General features: G+C 52.0%; 1 protein-coding gene across 3 annotated transcripts in view; it reads left to right on the top strand.

Annotated features, from left to right (window-relative positions):
* The window catches only part of PRKACB (protein kinase cAMP-activated catalytic subunit beta), a 1,065,959-nt gene that overhangs the window by 965,039 nt on the left and 80,449 nt on the right, over positions 1-20,471 (top strand). The window lies entirely within an intron of this gene.

The raw sequence follows: 20,471 nt of genomic DNA, 5'->3' as shown, positions 1-20,471 counted from the left end.
AATCGCACGTAGTCCTCATTTTAGATATATTTGCCAGCCTGTTGCTTCTTTGGGAATTTTTTTTCGCTAGAGGGCGCTGTGCTCGAGGCCGCATAGCTTGGTCCCTTGAAGGCTGCCGTCGACGTCATAGGTCAGTTCAGTTCCGTTTTTCCGAGCTTCTGCTTTGTGTATCAAAATGCGACGTCCGTTTTTCTCATCGAGAAATGTCTTCTTCCTCAAGCCCGACAACACCCAAGATGGGTTTTAAAGTGTCTCAAATGCAGAAGAAAGATGTCCATTACGGATCCTCACCGCAACTTTCTTTGGTGCCTTAGTCCTGATCACTGAGTCGACGAGTGCAGGTCGTGTCAGGCGATGTCGAACAAGGCTCTTGAGGAACACCAAGGTAAGCTAGCGGTGAGGGAAGAGTCTTTCAAGTCTGCAAAAAGACTAAAAGACTCGAGAGAATTGAGAATTAAATCTCGTCATGAGTCGAGGCGATCGAGGTCAAAGTCGCTTGAGGAAGTCCTCTTCCTCGTTATCGAAAAAATCAAAAAAGCGACATCATAGATCTTCATCTTCCTCTTCTTCTTCCTCGCCCAACAGAAGGTTAATTTCTTGTCCTTTCGAAACATGATTACACAAGGAAATCGGAGGCCTTTAGGGCTTCAATGCAAAACGTTTTTGAGAAGGCGGCCTGACCCCCTCAAAAAAGTTGCATGAAGAGCATGCCCCTGTCCACTCTAAAGGTGACAGAGGGAAATCCAAAACGTCTCGCGCTAAATCTGACAAAATGTTGAGGGCATCCTCAGACGATGATTCTCCAGTGCCTCATGAGACTATACAGAAACCTCTGGTGCATAAATCGAGGTTGCCTGAGGGAAAAATGGCGTCCTCATCGTCGAAGTCAGCCATCGACTCGACGCGTCCTTCAAAGCCAAAAATGGCGTTGATACCCTCGGCCTCGAAGCCTTACTCGACATCGAAGCCCCCCTCGATAACCTCGGGGATTCCTTTGAGCGTATCGAGGCCGATGTCGATTCCGTCAACGCCTTTGTCGGGGAAATCTTTCATACTGGTTCCCAAGACAACTATGGCTAAGGCTAGGTCTGTTCCACCTTTACCAGAAAGAAATTTCCACCCTCAGCCCAGGCAGGAATTTTTTAAATCGGTCTATTTTTGAGGAACAAACCTCTGATGAGGAAATTACTTCAGCTGGTGTTCGGTTTGGGACAAGAGAAGTCCCTGAGGAACTGGTAGACCCTAATTCAAAATTGGCAGACCTTTATGACTGGCTACAATCGGCCAGTGGCCTAGATACCTCACCTGAGGTAGATTTTGAAAGGCCTGACCCCACAGACTATGCTGAACCGGCGTATAGGAACCTCATGGGAAGAGTGATAGATTTTATGGGGTGGAAGTCAGTATCCCCAAGAAATGACCAGGACGACTTAACAGATATCATTGATGAAGGACCTCAGAAAGAACCAGTCCTTCCCTTCCACAAAGCTCTTCAAAAGAGAGTTATGACAAATTGGGAGACGCCTGAATCTCTACCAGCTGTAAATAAGAAATTTGTAGGAAAGTATAGACTTGCTCCCTCGGATCCAGAATATTTATCTAAGCACCCTTCGCCTGAAAGCTTGGTGATTCAAGCTGTGACTGTGAGCAGACAGTTGGCTTATCCCTCTATGCCCCCTGACAGAGACGACAAAAAGATTGATGCCTGGGCGAGGAAAGCTTTTACGTCTGGTAGTATGGCCCGTAAGTCTACAAATGTGACTTGTACATTAGCTAGGTTCACTTACACCCTGTAGAGCTGTTTAGATGCAGCGGCTGATCACATCCCGGAGGATGAGGAGCGGGATGGTTTCCTGGCGATAGTAAAGGATGGGAAGGAGGCTATGGGAGGCTATGGAGGAGTGCCTCAAGTCAGGACTGGATACTGCAAAGAGTATAAGCAGATCCATGGCATCTAACACAGTCTTGCGTAGATTCGCATGGCGAAGGAAATCTGGTTTTGCATCTGATGTACAATCCAGATTACTCAATATGCCCTTTGACGGCTTGAGGTTGTTTGGCAGCAAGGTGGACGAGAGCTTGGAGAAGCTGCAGACCTCGAAAGCTGCAGCAAAATCACTCAGCACCACTATAAGGCAACCTCAGCAGCACTCTTACGCAGGGTCATCTTCCTGGAAGAGTCGCCCTTTTCGCTTCTATTCCTCTTTTGGAAAAGGGAGACGGCAGGCCAGACAGAGGGGACAACAAAGAAAACCCTTTTGTGGTGGAAAAGGGAGAGGAGCTAGATCATCCACATCAGCGGATACTACTTCCTCAGCCACTGCTAAACCACTTTGAGGCCTTAACCCACAAGACCCTGGTGGGAGGCAGAATCACTCAGTATCTGGACGAATGGCGGGGCATTACGTCGGATGCCTGGGCACTAGAGATAGTGACCCATGGTTACTGTCTTCCTTTTCATCAAAGGCCTCAAGATCATCCACTGGGAGCCAACTCTGTAAAAATGTCAGACCCGCTCCTTGTGCAGGACATCTTAACCCTGCTAGAGAAAGGTGCAATAGAACATGTACCTGTAGCGGAGAGGAACAAGGGTTGGTGCTCCCCTTATTTTCTCACTCCCAAAAAGGACGGAGGATTGAGACCTATCTTGGACTTGAGAAATTTGAACAAATTCCTCAGGAAGGACAAAACCAAGATGGTGACCCTTTCTCAGATCCTTCAGGCTCTTGTGCTTCAGGACTGGCTGGTTTCATTGGACCTTCAGGATGCTTACTTTCATGTGCCAATCCATCTCAAACACAGAAAGTACCTGAGGTTCGCAATTGACAATCTCACCATCAGTTTCAAGTTCTGCCATTTGGGCTGACCTCCGCCCGAGGGTCTTCACCAAACTAATGGCGGTAGTGGCAGCTAGTCTCAGGAGGGAGTGGATTCACATCTACCCTTATCTGGACGATTGGCTAATCAGGGCAAGTGCACCCGAATTGGCCCAGCGACATCTGGCCATGACCTGTCACTTCCTACACAAATTGGGCTTCTCCCTCAATGACAAGAAGTCAGAAATGATTCCGAGCCAAAGACTCCAATTCATCAGAGCGGTCCTGGACACCACCTCGGGGAAAGCCTCGCCTCCCGAGGAAAGAGCTTACCACATTCTGCAGATGGTAAAAAAAAAAATTCAGAATGCCCAGTATCTACCGACGTTCGACTTCCTAAGGTTGCTAGGCCTCATGGCATCCTGCATTTTTATGGTGCCAGAGGCTCAACTGAGGATGAGATCCCTTCAATGGGCCCTCAGGATTCACTGGTCCCAGTTTTCAGGGGAGATGTCAGATATTCTACAAGTCCCGTCCAAGATGGCTCAAGATCTCGTATGGTGGGCTCACAAGGAAAATATCCTCAGAGGGGAACCTTTTTGGCAACCATGGGCGGAGATAACTGTAGTGACAGATGCCTCACTCACAGGGTGGGGAGCCCACACCAACGATCTGACAATCGGCGGTCATTGGTCTCCATCGGAGTCCAAACTACACATCAGCCTGTTGGAGCTGAGGAAAATCAGATTAGCGCTGAAGGCCTTTCTGCCCTCTGTACAGGGAAAGAATGTCCTGATAATGATGGACAACACAGTGGCCATGTACTACCTCAACAAACGAGGAGGCGTAGAATCACTCCCCCCTTGCAGAGAGGAAATGCAGATTTGGTTCTGGGCAATGCAAGGAGGAGTCTCTCTGTCCTCAGTTCACCTAGCCGGAGAGCTGAACACAGCAGCGGATGGTCTGAGCAGTCGGAGCAGTCTCCCACGAGTGGGAGCTAGCTCAGGAAGTCCTTCAAGAGATCTTCGCCCTTTGGGGAACCCCTCAAGTGGATCTGTTCGTGACCCGGGCCAACCAGAAGTGCGATCTGTATTGCTCAAGGGAATTTCCCCTGAGAGGATCTCTAGGGGATGCGTTCGTAATGGACTGGGTATATCCACTCCTTTACGCGTTTCCTCCAGTCCCTGTGATTCCTCATATAATCAGGAGGTTGAGAACGTTCAGGAGAACCATGATCCTAATTGCCCCGGACTGGGCCAAGAGGACTTGGTACACGGACCTTCTGGACATGTCCATCTGCCCTCCAATAGGTCTTCCACAAAGACAGGATCTTCTCTCGCAAGAGGAAGGTCGGGTTCTCCATCCAAAGGTCAAGACACTCAACCTTCATGCCTGGCTTCTGAGAGGTTGAGATATAAGGATTGGGACCTCCCGGATGATGATATGGAGATTTTGCTTTCGGCCAGAAGACCAGCAACAAAATCTTTTATACCGGTGTCGTTGGAAGAAATTCAGTAATTGGTGCAGGGATAAGAATTTGGATCCTTTCAATGTACCACTCCCATGGTTCTTTCCTTTCTATTACTTTTAGCTAACTCGGGGCTCCAAGTTGGGACTATTAAAGGATATTTGGCAGCGCTATTTATCTTCAAGCGCTCCTCAGAAGAAGTTTCATATTTCAAAATGCCTTTAATTATCCAATTTCTTAAAGGGTTAACGAATACGTTCCCTCCTACACCATTTCAAGTTCCCATTTGGGATTTAAATTTAATCTTGAGTTCCTTATGTGTGCCCCTTTTGAGCCTTTACATTCTTGTCCTTTAAGGCTCCTAACTTTAAAAACGGTTCTAGTAGTGGCTCTAACTTCAGCCCGCAGGGTGAGTGAGTTGAAGGTGCTCTCTTGCAAGCCTCCTCACACGGTTTTCCACAAGGATAAAGTTGTTTTAAAGGTCAAGCTTTTTTCCTACCTAAAATAGATTCGAATTTCCATCTGTCACAGAAAATCACTTTACCGTCCTTTTATCCTCCTCCGCAGGAGGAGGAAAGATTCCACAGACTAGATCCTAAAAGGGCTCTGTTTCTACATATCTAGACTGGAAAGATGGACAAACAGATCAGTTGTTTGTTGGTTATACTGGACACAAATTGGGCCTTGGTGTGTTCAAGCAAACTATATCCAGATGGATTATCCTAGCAATATCTGAATGTTACAAATTGGCTGGGAAGGAGCCTCCAGATGGTTTAAGGGCTCATTCAACCAGGGGCGTAGCAACTTCCACGGCTCTTCAGAGGTATGTCCCAGTGCAGGACATTTTGTGCTGCGGCCACTTGGTCATCAATGCACACTTTTACAAAACATTGTTTAGACACCACTTCTTACCAAGGAGGCCTTTTTGCAAAAGCCGTCCTTTATTCTGTGCATAATTGAAGAACTATGGAACTCTCTCCTCCTCTAAATTACAACTGCTATGGGAGTCTATCTAAGATGAGGAATACGTGGGAGGAGACAATCCATTCGAAGAACAAGTTACTTACCAACTGTAACGTTCTTTCGACTGAATGTTCCTCCCACGTATTCCTCATCAACCCTCCCAACCTACTCCACCGTACAGTTCTTACGCTTGTTGCACTTGTACATCCTTAAGGACCTGACATCTGCCGACACAAAATACAACAATTAACATCGAAAAAACAGAACTGAACCAACGGGTGCGGCTCGAGCCCTTTATACGATGGATGACATAGACGATTGATGCCAGCCTTTGAGGGACCAAGCTACGCGGCAGCGAGTACAGCGCCCGCTGGCGAGTTTTCTTTCTGAAAGAAGCAGCAAGCAGGCGAATATATCTAAGATGAGGAATACGTGGGAGGAACATCCAGTCGAAAGAAAGTTACAGTTGGTAAGTAACTTGTTCATTGTGAGGAGGCCTACGTAAGCCTTCCGGCATGCTGTTACCACCTCCCATTTAGCAAAAGAACTACCTGTCACAATAGCCTGTCTTTTATTTCCTTGTATCCAAAGTATCACGTGGCAATTAACTTGTGTGGCATGATGAGTTTGACGCCTTCTGGTTTCCTCCTCAGACGATGAGTGTATGTCCTACATCCCCTTACGCACATTTGGCACCCTATGAGGGGCTCATTGTCTTGACTGGGATGAACCTTTGTAGTCCACAATTTGGTGGGCCGGTGTCCTTGACACACTAACTGTGAGCACATCAGAAATTCCTATGCTCAGCTGTTCTTGTGGTATGCATGTACAGTTCCTAATGCCACTTGCAGGTATTACCTTCAGCCAATAAGAATGTGGAACCACCAACAGAATCAACTCTGATTTAAAGAAAAATAATAAACACTAGGCTCAGTGACATGTGGGTTTGGTGACGGCATCAAAAAGGAAAGTAGGTTTCATAGAAGGAAACATTGATGTTGCATTCTCGCTAGATTCATCACCTTCCCCACAACCGATCATATCCTGCAATGACGTCATTCTATTTTGTTATAACCTCTAGGGTGGGGGGTGCACACATTCACAATAATGATATGATATGGCATTTATTACGCGCATATACACAAGTGTTTCTCATGTTTCTCTTACTACCTCCACCCCCTTCTCGTTGTGACCCTGTTGCTATCCAACTTTAGTGTATTGTTTAGCGGTTGAAACAATAGTAAGTCAAGACCAGCAAAATCAATGAGGGAGCATTGCATGCACTCCATTTTCATCTATATTCATTTCTTGTGGTGGCATCATTGTTGCCCTCATTCTTCAGATCCAAATGCTTAAGTGGCATTATGCATTGATTGCCAAAGTGAGTAGACCTCAAGCAGATGTTTCTAAGGCAGCCAGCACCAGAGGCAGACTGAGAAGACATTAACTGTAAGTGTAATAGTAACAACCCATTTGTAAAAGTCTGTTGATTTCCCCAGACATTTTTTGTACTTCTGGCAGTAGCTGATTTAAGTTTTTACAGCTCAGCTGGATGTCTTTATTACAAGAGACCAGTTTACTGAATGCCTTTAAGCCGTAGAACTCATGAATACCCAAATATCAGATTCCACCCCAGCGACAGCCAAGCCCTGCAACCATCCCCTGCACACACAGAGGTACAGGGGAGCCGGGACAAGCGGGAGGCTGCCGGGGCATCATTATACTCTAGAAGAAACTTGTCCCAGTAATAAAGACGAGAAGTTAAATATAAGACTGTGTAATCAGAATTGTAAAAACACAAGAATTAACAAGGAAATAATCCAGTTGGATATCTTATGACGAGAGAAACTAGTCCCATTCCTGAGGTTGAGACATCATTAAAGAGAACAATAAACACAAGAGGTCAAGCACCTGTAAAAGAGATTTGACTAACCCAGGTGGGCAGCCAACAGAGACTTGAAACAAATCCATTGGAAGGAAGGGAAGATACCCTATTCCTTCAGAGTCGAAGGCTAAAGAAAGTACAACATAGAAACACGTAATAGAAAACAAGAAAGAAAGTTGTCAAGTGAACAAGATAAGAGAGGGAAAAGCCTAGCAAATCAAATCTTTGACAAAGATAGTATAAAAGGGAACCAAGATATTTCCAAATCCGGAGAGCCTGAAGTAAGACTGGGAACAGCCTACAAGTGATAAAAGAGGGTGAGGGACTATTTGAAAAGAAGATATTCTAAATATAGGACCACAGAAAGCACAACACCCAATAATATTCTTGAAGAACTGCAAGTGCTGATTACAGATATTATCCTAGAAAGTTTACATTAAGAAATATCGGTAACAAAGAGAAAATACATTAAAAAAGAGACTATCGGAAGAGAAGAAGAGGCCAGGAGAAGAAGACATTCCCTTGGTCTATTTAATTTAGTTATGTACAGTGGTAGGGTCAGGTAGAGTAAGTTTGGACTTAGATTGGCAGTGTTTTCCCTCTAGCAATAGGGAATGTTAGGCCTTAGTTTTATAACTTCAATAAAGATACTCTAGAATGTCATCAGCATGTGCGACTCCTTCTGACTCGCCACAGGACCCTTTCTCCATTGCCTGTTGCAAGTAACTCCATAAGATCTAATTGCAGTAAACCTGAGTTTCCCTTCTGCCCGTATTATTGCATCGTCAGATTGGCAGGTTGCAACACTGTTTACTGTGGTATTTAACTCCAATGCTTTTAATCAAAGCGTTTCAAAATGGTATCTTAGATTCTCATAGTGGTCCCTTTTGACTAGGTCTGAGTGTTCTCTACTCAGACTGAAATGAATTAGCTCAGCCAAGCTGTTGCAATGCCTAACAAATGGATAATACCATTCTAATGTATCGGGGAACCATAGATTACCAGAAGAACATTTAATTGCCTCTCAGCAATTTAATGTCGGTATTGGACACTATTCTGAATTAGATATTATTTGATTTAGATCTCTGATCAGCAGAATTGTTTCATAACTGTGGTCCTATTTTCCATTCAGTGTTGTAATGTGAAAATCTTAAAGTTTGTTCACTTTAAAACACGTGTGTTAAAGTGGGTCAGTGCTACTGTAAAATTCCTGCTTTGGCTGTATTCTAGATTTGTACACCATAATCTGTGATAGAATGGTATCTCTCTGATTTTCTTTATTTAAGAGTGCATTTGTTTCCTTCATTTGTGGTGTTTTCGCTAAACGAGGGCTCTCATTTCCAGAGAGTGAGCATCTATATAGAATGTTTCTCTGAAAAGTGTGCTGTGTCTCTACATGGCATTTTCTTCTAGATATTCTAGAGTGGTGTTTTCTCTGGGGTTCAACAAAAGGATTTTGGTGCTCTGCTAGATTGTGTTCTCCTAAAATGTTTGGTCTAGGGAGTTTGCTCTAGAGGGTGTTTTCTTCTTTGGAGTTCTATATTTCTCTTTAAGAGCTTGTTTTAAAAATCTTGTAAGGAGTGTGATCTTTGTCTCCAAAGACAGTGAGCTTAGTCCCCAGACTGTGTGCTCTAGTCTGTATCCCCAGTTCCTCCCGCCTAGTGAATATCCCCATTTCTCCAGCATGGGGTCTGGCATGGATTCACATGCTCATGAATATTCCCCGTCGTCAGGCTGGGAATCCTCGGTAAATAAAAAATCAGTATCAGTTTCGTTTCTGATCTGTCTTTCGTAGTAGTAACCAATCACTGGTCTCTGCGTCATACTGACCACAGCCAATGACTGCCATCTCCCTAAGCCCCGCCTCTGGCAGCCATCTTCAGATTTTTACCGCACGTTCAAGTGTTGGGAGTCCTCGTGCTTAGCTCTTGAGCTTTTGCTGCGTTTTCGCGCTTTTTCAGGTGAATTTTCACATTTTTTCGGTTAATCGAGCCTCAAGCTCCACCGTTTCTACTCCCGTTAACGGGTACCCGTTGCGGGATTTTCCTACGCCCCTCAAGGGTGAAGATTTCGTCGAATCAACCTTTTGGAGGATTCCAGAAGATTTGCGGCCTACTTCGAGATGGCCCAGGACGCGCATTCGTCACCCGGACCCAAGCTGTTTCGCAGCTGCCCTGGATGCGGGCTGCAGAATGTGTTTAAGGAGGACGAACATTTGCGATGCCTCTACTGTCTTCATGGGGACAAGACTCATGTAGAGAAGGACTGCCAGTTCTGCAAGAACTTGTCGGAGCGGACCATGAGGGACCGTCGATCCCGTCTCGCCAGCTGGTTGGAGAAGGGCTCAACAGGTGAGAAGAAGATAGGGTCCGAGCGGGCTTCTAAGTCCTGTGCGGGCGCCCCGGCGACGGGGGCCCAACACCAGGCCAAGCGTCGTGAGTCCGCTGGCTCCGGGAGCGCCGAAAGGTCGGGCTCTTCGGTCGCCAGGCAGGGCGCGCCTTCCCCGGCACCGTCAACCACGAGCCAGCGCTCCGGTTCGGGGAAGAGGAAGTACGAGACCCCGGGTAAGCTTCGGGAGAAGCCCCGTCCGATCTCGGGAGAGGGGGAGCGAGGCTTCGCCCCTCCCCCTAAGGAGAAGGCCCGGGACACACCTAAGGTGGTGAAGGCCCCTACCCAGCAGGCAAAGGCCTCTAACGAGGCGATCGCGGCGACTCTGGCCAAGCCGGCAGAGACCCCGCCAGCTGAGACTGCCTCCGGGACTAGAATTTCCCTGCCGCCAAGGAGGGAATCCTCTTTTCAGCCCATCGTCATGGCCACCATGATGGAAGAAGCAAGGGGGGGCACGGTAGCCTCCTCGAGCTCGGAGTCAGCCTCGGAGGAGGAACTGACCGAGGCCGTGAGGAATCTCGAAGTCCAATTCGAGAAGGTTCGATCCCGTAAGGAAGATCCTCGGGAGATAACCGAGGAAGACGACGATGGCGAGGAAGAGCAGCCTTCCCTTCCGGCGCAGCCGGAACCTAGGCCTCAGGATAGCTTGGCGGCCATTTTGTCTGCGATCCAGTCCTTATGCTCTGAGATAAGGATGAGATTACCACGGCCCAGGCCGGAGGACCCGCAACCTGGCCCGTCGGGAAGTCCTCAGAACAAACGACGGAGGACCCAACCCTCTCTTCCACTCGCCCCCGTAAGGCCTACAGTTCCCTCCTCATCCTCCCACGAGTCGGGAGATGACGGTGCGGTGGGCTCGACGACGGGTTCTGAGGGCGACGGAACGGGTCTCCCGTCTCCCGCCGCACGGGCCTCTCTGCCCGACGAGATTGGCTCATTCCACGCCATGATTGCCAGGGCGTCCGAATTGTTCCAGCTCTGCCCGGAGGAGCAGAAAAAGGAAGGTTTCCTCTATCAGCGCCGGGAGGCCAAGAGGAAGACTGTCATCGCAGTGCCTCTAATCAATGACATCTGGGAGGAGGGCCTGTCGGTACTCAAGAACCCCTCCACAACACCAGCCAAATGGGACCGGTACGAGAAGAAGTACCGGGTCTCCGAGACCGCTCCCCTGTGCCTCAGGGCCCAGCCAACGCCAGACTTGGTCGTCTCGGCGGCGGCGAAGAAGAAAGCGGCGGGGTCAGGAGCCTCAACGTCGAATTCCCCTCCGGACGGCGAGGGAATGAAGTTGGACGCCATGGGGCGACGGGTCATTTCGTCGGCGACGACAATCAAAGCGGCCAACGCCCTGGCGATCGTGGCCCGTTACGACAGGGAGCTCTGGTTTAAGCTGGCCCCCATATTGGACTTCCTACCGGACGACAAGAGGTCCGAGGCCCTGGAAATACTTCAAGAAGGCGAGGTGGCGTCGGACCACGCCATAACGGTGGCAACCGATATTGCCGATACTGGGTTCCGCCAGCTGGGCAACGGAGTTTGCTTACGACGACGGGGTTGGCTCCGGGCGACCGACTTCCGTCAGGACGTCCAGACCAGGGTGTTGGACATGCCGTTCAACGGCAGCAACTTGTTCGGGAAGGCGGTGGACGAATCCCTCCAAGCCATAAGGACGGACATGGAGACGGCCCGGGCCCTAGGAGCCCTTCAGCAACGACGGCCCTTTCGGAGCTCCGGAGGCAGACAGGGGGCCTCCAAGGGATCCAGCGGTGGCTCGTCGTCCTACCGCCAGGCAGCACGCTCCTCGTCTCAGGAGGCCTACAGGGGTCGCGGCAAGCAGGGAGCGCCTTTCCGCCGTCGGCAAGGTGGCCAGGGCGGCAAGGCCACCACCTCCAAGCAGGACTGAACCGGCCGTGGCCTCGGGCCCCCACCGAAGCACCCCGGTGGGAGGCCGGCTGACGAAGTTCGTCGGCGTGTGGAAGTCCATCTCCACCGATCGTTGGGTGCTGGATACCCTGGCAAGAGGACACTATCGAATTCCTGAAGAAGTGCCCTCACATTCCACCTGTGGCCAGGAAGGAAATCACGTCCAGCAAACTGCTGTTGGAAATACGGGCGATGCTCAGGAAAGGCGCCATCGAGCCCGTCCCGAAGAGGCTCCGGGGTGTACTCAAGGTACTTCCTCGTCAGGAAGAAGACGGGCGGCTGGCGCCCCATCCTGGACCTTCGTCGTTTGAACAAATACATCAGGTCACAAAAGTTCAGGATGGTCACCCTCCAGCACGTGCTGGGACAGCTGGAGGAAGGCGACTTTCTATCGTCGCTGGACCTGGAGGATGCATACTTCCACGTTCCCATCCTCAAAAGTCACCGAAAGTTCCTCAGGTTCGTCGTCCAGGGACGCCACTACCAATTCAGAGCACTGCCGTTCGGATTGAAGTCGGCCCCCAGGGTCTTTACCAAGTGCCTAGCACCTGTGGCGGCGCGGCAGCGCCTGCAGGGGATTCACGTCTACCCCTACCTGGACGACTGGCTCATCCGCTCAAGGACGAGGGAACTCGCCGTCGAACACACTGCGAGGACCGTCCAGCTACTCACAGACCTGGGATTCGCCATAAATTACCCAAAGTCCCACCTGGTGCCATCGCAGGTGGCCCTGTTTCTGGGAGCGAAGCTCGATACAGTGAGGCGCCTGGCGGCACCGTCGGAGGAACGGACGAAGACCATTCTGGGCAAAGTGCAGCGCCTGCTAGCCACGGACGTGGCCAGGGTGAGGTCCATCAAGTCCCTCCTGGGGATGATGTCCTCTTGCATCTACCTGGTGCGCCTATGCAGACTACGGATGCGCCCTCTTCAAGAATTTCTCGACGCCTGTTGGATGCAGGCGACGGGCACCTTCGAAGACGGGGTCCCCCTGAACGAGGTGTTCCGGCGGGCGATTCAGTGGTGGGGCGTTCGAGCGCACCTCACGGCAGGCAAGGACTTTCAGACGCCGGCGTACCAGGAGATGGTGACGAAGGACGCTTCCCTGGAAGGTTGGGGCGCCCACACCGGAGATCTCCACGCAAGAGGCCTCCGGCTCCCGGAGGAGAAGCTCCTGCACATCAACATCCTGGAACTCCGAGCCGTGTTCTGGGGTCTCAAATCGTTCCTCCCGTCGCTCAAGGGCAAGGTGGTGCAGATCTTCACGGACAACACCACGACAATGTTTTACATACGGAAGCAGGGAGGTACCAGATCCCCAGCCCTATCCAAGGAGGCACAGGATCTGTGGCACTGGGCGGTCGCCCAGGGGATGTTCCTGGTTCCCTTCCACCTGGCAGGAGAAAGAAACACCATCGCCGACTCGCTCAGCAGGGAGCTGCGCACGTGTCACGAGTGGGAGCTGCGCCAGGATCAGGTGGATCCACTCTTCCGACGATGGGGCAAACCCCAAATCCACCTGTTCGCAACAGCGACAAACTCGAAGTGCCAGAGGTTCGCCAGCAGGTTCCCTCAGCCGAGAAGCATGGGCGATGCGTTCTCGTTCCCCCTGGGACAGCCTATACCTGTATGCGTTCCCTCCGTTGCCGTTGCTGCTTCGACTCAACCAGCTCAAGAGGTCCCGGTGCAGGATGATCCTCGTCGCACCGGCGTGGCCGAGGCAGATCTGGTTCCCGGACCTTCTGGACTTGTCAACGTCCCCATCCATCAAGCTGTCGGCTGACGCGGATCTTCTCTCCAGAGAAGGAGGCGCCATCATCCACCACGACCCGGCGTCGCTGAACCTGCAGGCTTGGCTCCTGCAGCGCTAGAGTTTGGAGGGTACGATATACCGGCCGACTGCAGAGCGGTTCTTGCAAAGGCCAGGGCGTCCTCGACTCTCAAATGCTACGGTCACAAGTGGAAGAGGTTCTCTATCTGGTGTCGAGCACAGATGATCAACCCCCTACGGATTACGGCCCCTCAGGTGCTGCCGTACCTGCTCGGGGCAACAAAATTCAACCCGGATGTCCAGGAACGCATACTAGATCTACAATTTGCGGGGGGGGGGGTCCTATTCCAGTCCTCTACGGACGAAGAGCTGGACAAGAAGAAAAACATCTCACAAACGGCTAAGTCTTTGTCCATCCTTACAAAGAACACACCCAAATCATACACTCAATCTCAGCAGCGCTCAGAAAGGGGTCATACGGAACGTTACGTGGCTTCCAGGAACGCAGATACAGGCAGCCGGACCGCTCGCCATCTCACAACTCACGCAAACAACAAAAGGGGGGGTAAGGTCTTTTTCCAGTCCCCCCTCCTCCGCGACAGCCTCTGAGGGAAAGAAGGCATGACACGCCCCTTCGGGTCCACGTGCCTCTGGTGGGGGGCAGGCTTGCTCTCCATGCACATTTCTGGTGCCAGAATTTCCCAGACCCCTGGATCCTCTCTGTAGTATCCACGGGGTACCGCCTGCTTATCCCAGCCTCTCCTCCCTCCTCCCCTCCACAGGTTGGGACCGCAACTCTTTTGGCGGAGATCCGGTCGCAGTGGAGGAAGTCCCAGCCTCCCAGCGAGGCTTTGGCTTTTACTCCTAGGATTTTCGCTATTCTGAAGGAGAACCAGGCGGGCCTTAGAGTTGTGCTGGACCTTTCCACCCTCAACCTCTCCTTACCCCTGCAAAAATTCAAGATGGCTACTCCAGCTTTAATAGCGGAGACATTGGACAGGGGAGACTGGGTGTGCTCACTGGATCTGAAGAACTTGTACCTACACGTCCCGGTTTGGCAGCCCCATCGTTCTTTCCTATGGTTCAGGATCATGGGCTACCATTTTCAATACAAGGTCCTTCCTTTTGGCCTCCACTTGGCCCCCATGGTCTTTACCAGACTTATGAATGCGGTGGCGGCCCTCCTCACAGCGCAGGGCCTCCACATCTACCCACACCTCGACAACTGGCTCGTCAGGGCTACATCTCCGGAAGGGGTGCACCACTCTTCCCATGCCCTTATGAACATACTGCATGATCTGGGCTTCTCGCACAATCTCAAGAAGTCACAGCTGCAGCCTGCTCAGACGCTGACATTCTTGGGCCTCCTCTGGGACACATGCTCCGAGAAAGTATTTCTGTCGGAGGACAAAATCTCAGCCATCGAGAGGGCCACCGGCCACTTCCTCAGCAGAGAAGGGACCTCTGTATGGTGATAGCAACATCTCCTGGGTCTTCTGGCAGCGTTCTTATTAGCTGTTCCGTACACAAGACTAAGGATGAGGAGGATTCAGCTGCACTTTGTGGCCTCATGGAACCAGCAGCGGGCTGTCAATCCGAGATGATCAACGTTACTCCATCTCTCCACCCGGTCCTGACTTGGTGGTCCAGAGACTGCAACCTGCGGACGGGCAAGCCCTTCCGGCCGCCCTCTCCGCAGACCACCATCACCACGGATTCCTCGCTCGAGGGCTGGGGAGCCACCCTGGACGATCTCTCGGTCCACGGCACCTGGACTCGACAGGAGCAGGAATACCACATCCATTGGCTAGAGCTGAACGCCATCTGGCTGTCGCTCAGGGCATTCCTGCCACTTCTCAGGGGCAGGGTTGTCCTCATCCAGTCAGACAACTCGACCAGCATGTACTACGTCAACAAGCAGGGAGGCGCCAGATCCCCTCCTCTGTGCAGACTGGTGATCAGCATGTGGGAGTGGGCCCTGGAAAACGACATTTACCTCACGACAGCCACCTCCCGGGGGAGTCCAACCTGGAAGCAGACAGGCTTAGCAGGCTGGGAGCAGACAATTACGAGTGGCAGCCAAACACCTTGTTATTCAGATTTTCAACTGGTGGGGTCACCCCCAGATGGAGCTCTTTGCCACCTGGCACAACAAGAAGTGCCCCCGGTTTGCATCCTGGCAAGGTCAGGGTTGGCTCTCTGGGCGACGCACGTCACCTCCAGTGGACCGCCATGAAAGCCTACGCCTTTCCGCCCACTCCTCCTGATTTCACAGGGTAATTTTACCAACTCCTCATCATTCTAATAGCTCCATGGTGGCCGCCCAGGCCATGGTTTTCGGAGTTGCTCAGGCTCTCGGAAGTGCCCCCGATTTACCTCCCGACAGGCCCAGCACATCTTCTGGCTCAGCAGGGGGGCAGTCTCATCCACCCTGCGCCAGGGAAACTAGCCCTCACAGCATAGTACCTGAGCAGGTAACGCTTCGCCACCTTAGCCTCTCACAGGCCAATCTAGAGATCATACAGGGTGCCATGAGCAAAGCTACCGGGGCCCAGTACAAAAGCAAATGGACCAGATTCTGCCACTGGGCAGGCTCCAAAGTAATCGACCCCCTAGCGTGCACCTTGGACGACGTGCTCTCCTTTTCAGCGCACCACGCTCATTCATGCATGCAGGTGGACACCTGCTGCACATACCTCGCAGCCATTGGGGCTTACAGGAACTCGGAGGAGGGCATTTTCTCCTCCTCCAACCCTATCGTCAAACATCTGACGGGACTCGCAAGGCTCTACCCGCCCGGCAAGAAACTGCACCCGGGGTGGGACCTCAACATAGTCTTGGGTGCCCTGGCGCATAAACCGTTCGAGCCAATGGCGTCCGTGGACATCAGGCTGGTTACCAGTTACTAGTCGGCCTCACCTCGGCTCGTAGAGTCAGCGAAATCCAGGTGCTGCTTGCCTCTGAGCCATATACCACCTTTCACAAGGACAAGGTAGTCCTGCGGACACACCCGGCATTTCTGCCCAAAGTTCTGTCTGCTTTCCACTTGAACGAGGAAATGGTCCTTCCTACGTTTTTCCCCCGATCCAGGCAGTGCAGCACACTGTGCTTCGTCCTTGGGATGTCAGGCGTGCCCTGAAATTCTACTTGGACAGGACCAATGGTGTCATGATGCCTGCCCCCAGAGCACCGGGACAGGCCCAGCACCCCCGGAAGCAGGCATCATGCCCTCGGGAAAAAACCCAGCGGCCCCTAATAGGGGCTCTTTGGACTTTGTCCTGGCGCCTTTGGCGCCAGGCTCATATTGGACATCAGTCCTGGCGCCTTTGGCGCCAGGCTCATAAAAGAAGGTGTTTGGTGCACTTACCTGACGCAGACCATGCTGCATAAAGCCTCAAGCCAAATAAGGCTTAGGAGGGACTACTTTATTAAAGGAACTATTTTACTTGGGTGGGGACCGTGGAAGAATACTTACCTGGGACTTCTTCCAAGGCTATTTAAACCACGCCCGGACTGCCACACGTGCTTCGCGTTGTTCTGCATCTAGCACCTGGACGCTCACCGTGTCTGCTCCTGCATCCTGACTTCTGCCACGCCTGCCAGCATCCTGAATCACCTGCAAAGGAAGGGAACAAGAGAACAGAAGAAGGAAAAGGCCTTACCTGCTAAATCTGCATCCCAGAGACATTTCGCCGACGATCCTGAAAAGGAAGACATTTATTTTTAAAAGCACATCGCATCGATCGCTGCAGCGCCTCATTCTACTCACCTTACAGGGCGCTTCCATGTTCTGCAGCGACCATCCGGATCCGCAGTCGCGCCCCAGCGCCTAGGAGAAAAAGACAATAACGAAGGTGAGAGAAAGAAGGGAAAAGGGAAGCTAAATCTCCATGTTAAGACTTACCTGCTGGGTCATTCCCTTTTCATTTCGGGTCCGCGCCGCATCCAGGCATTTTCGGACCCCGGCCCCTAAGGGGAAAAAGACATCAGCGTTAATGAGCGAATGAAAAGACATTACCAAGACGCTCATTAAAGACTTACCTGATTTCCACAAGGATTTCACCTCTCATCTCGGTGCCTGTTCCCCGGCATTCCGTACCCCGGCCCCTATGGGGAAAAAGACACTAGCATTAGAACATTAATGCATGGACACAAGGGGAACCACTTATCAAAAACTTACCTGGAAGCCAAGCAAGTTTGGTTCTCACCAATCCGAAAATCCAGTGAAGTAACTGGATACCTACGCGCCCCCGCATCAGAAACCACCAATCCGAAAATCCAGTGAAGTAACTGGATACCAACGCGCCCCTGCATCAGAAGCAGGATGGAGAGCTCGTCCTTCCAGACCCTAAGGTGAGACGCTATGAGGAATCACAGAAGGGTTTCGAGGAGGGTGAGGGGGAAAGTGGGAGGCTGATTGCATTACCCCGCAGGCAGTTAATCCCCTATTTTCGCCTACAGAAGGATACTTCTGCGAGCCAGACAAGCCAGATTTGGGGGCCCGGTCCAGTCCGTCTTCCGAACCCTGCGCATCACCTTAGAAGAGGTCAGAGCAGCGCGAACCAGGCCAGCGCCTCCGTGGGAGTCAGGTGAGCGTTACACCTGGTCGCTCTCGAAGATTTCGGCTGATGGGGAGCGAGTCGGGGAGTCCTCCCCCAAGGTGAAGGCCACAAGCACGCAGTCGGGGACTAAGGCCTTGATTCACCCAGCCAAGGCCTCTATCGAGGAGGTCGCGGCAACCCTGGCGCAGCCTGCGGAGGTTACACCTGTGGTAGCGGCCTGAGGGGCCAGAGTCTCCCTGCCACCTCTGAGGGAGGCATCTTTGAAGCCCATCGAAAGAACCCCAATGAAGCCCCCGGTGGAGAAAGAGGGGGGGCAGTGGCCGTCGTGGATTCAGACACAACCTCCGAGGAGGAACTTGTCGAAGTCCCTGAGAACCACGACGCGGGCATGGAGGAGGACCAGCCCGTCGAGAGGAGTCCCAACGAGGGGTATGATGGCACCCCAGATCAACCGTCGCAGCCAGTGCCGCAGGACAACTCGGCGGCCATTTTGATGGCAATTCAATCCTTATGCTCTGAAATAAGGACTAGATTGCCTTTACCCCCGACGGAGGAGCCGGAGCCAGGCCCGACGGAGGAGCCAGGGGCAGGCCCGTCGGAGGAGCCAGGGGCAGGCCCGTCGGGAAGTCCACCACCCAAGAGGAGAACAACACATCCTCCTACACCCTTCCAGCCCTCGAGGCCTGCTCAACCCTCCATGTGTTACATCAGGAAACAAGGGGGTACTTGATTCCTGTCACTCTCTAAGGACGCGCAGGACTTGTGGTGCTGGGCTGTCGGACAGGGGATGTTCCCCTTCCATCTTCACCTGGCCTGAGTCAAGAACACTATCGCAGATTCCCTCAGCAGGGAACTGCGCTCCTGCCACATGTGGGAGCTTCGTCAGGATCAGGTGGACCTCCCGTTTGCCGAGTGAGGCAGACCCCAGATAGATCTGTTTGCAATGGCGACGAATTCCAAGTGCAAGGAGTTTGCCAGCAGGTTCCACTAGCCGGTGAGACTGGGGGGACATGTTCTCCTTTCCGTGAGAAGGACTGTTCCTGTACGTGTTCCCTCCATTCCCTCTCCTGCTCAGTCATCAGCACACTCGGACTGTGTCCGTGCAAGATGATACTCCTCGCCCCGGCGTGGCTGAGGCAGATTTGGTATATGGACTTTCTCAGTCTGTCGGCGTCTCCCTCGCTCAAGCTGTTGGTAGTTCCGGATCTTCTAACCAGGGAAGGAGGCGCAATCATGCATCATAACCCAGGATCACTGAACCTAAGGGCTTGGCAACTGCAACCCTAGAGTTTGGTGGATACGAGTTGCTTGCGGACTGCTGGGAGGTCCTCACCAAGGCCAGGGCGTCGTCAACTTTGAAATGCTACGGTGATAAGTGGAAGCGCTTCACTACGTGGTGGCGGTCTTAGAAGATTACCCTGCTGAGGGTCATGGCCCCGTAAATTCTTGGCACCCGCTTCTATCAAGATGCTTCTGGCGGCTATCTGCCGCTACAACAGGTCTCTAGGTAGATTTTCACTGTGGTCTAATCGACTCGTCCAGGAGTTCCTCAAGGGACCGTTTTGATCTTTCCCGTCAGTGAAGGCTCCTGCCCCGGCATGGGAACTCAACGTGGTTCTGAAGCGGCTCTTTGGGAGTGTGGGGGGGCCTTCGAGCCTATGCATCAGCCCCCTTCAAGTTCCTCTCATGGACAATGGCTTTCCTTGTGGCCATCACCTCTGACAGGAGGGTGGGTGAGATCCAGGCCCTATCCTGCAAGCAACCATACCTGACTTTCCACCGATCGAGGGTAGTGCTGCGGACGCACCCCTCTTTTATGCCAAAGGTTCTGTCGGAGTTCCACCTCAACGAGCCTTTGGTGTTACCTCTTTTTTCCCGAAACCCTTGTCGCCGGCTGAAAGAGCCTTGCATCGCTGGATGTTGCTCGTGCCTTATGAACTTTGGTCCTGTGCACCATGGGAAGGCTTTTGTGCAAGGCTTCCATCTCAAGGTGGTTCTCCGGCTGCATCATGCACTGTCATCGGTTTGCCAGCTGACTGCTGCCCGGCCGTCTGAGATCCCACTCCACCAGAGTGATCGCTGCGATGACGGCGTTCCTGTCTGCTGTGCCCCGGCTGGACATCTGCAGGGCTGCTACGTGGAGATCCATGCACACCTTCACCAAGTTCTACTGCATCGACAGGGATTCCAGGGAGGAGTCGAGGGTCGGCCAAGCAGTGCTATGCAACCTTTTTGCTTGAGGTGGGTCTGTTTCAGTGGTAAGAGTTAATTGCTTCTGTTGAGCCTTGCCACCTCCCGTGGTTGTGTAATGTTGTACTGCTATGTATTTGTTATTCATGAGCATGTGAATCCATGCCAGACCCCATGCTGGAGAAGGAACAAGTTACTTAACTGTAACTTGTTCTCCAGCATGGGTCTGGCATGCATTCACATGCAAACCCTCCCTCCAGCCCCTCTGCGGCTCTTCTGGACCAGAGGCGGGGCTCAGGGAGAGGATTGTCATTTGATGGGGGCAGTATGACCCAGCGGACAGCGATTGGTTTAGAGGAGAAATACAGTTTTAAAGTGAAACTAACTGTTTTTTCTTTTACCCAGGATTCCCAGCTTGACTGGGAATATTCATGAGCATGTGAATCCATGCCAGACCCATGCTGGAGAAACAATAGTTACAGGTAAGTAACTTGTTCCTTACACCACATCC

This window comes from Ambystoma mexicanum, chromosome 1q, assembly GCF_040938575.1.
Source record: "Ambystoma mexicanum isolate Mex_15411 chromosome 1q, UKY_AmexF1_1, whole genome shotgun sequence".
Classification (NCBI taxonomy): Eukaryota; Metazoa; Chordata; class Amphibia; order Caudata; family Ambystomatidae; genus Ambystoma; species Ambystoma mexicanum.
Note: the sequence above shows the minus strand (reverse complement) of the source record. Positions and strands in the feature narration are given on the sequence as shown.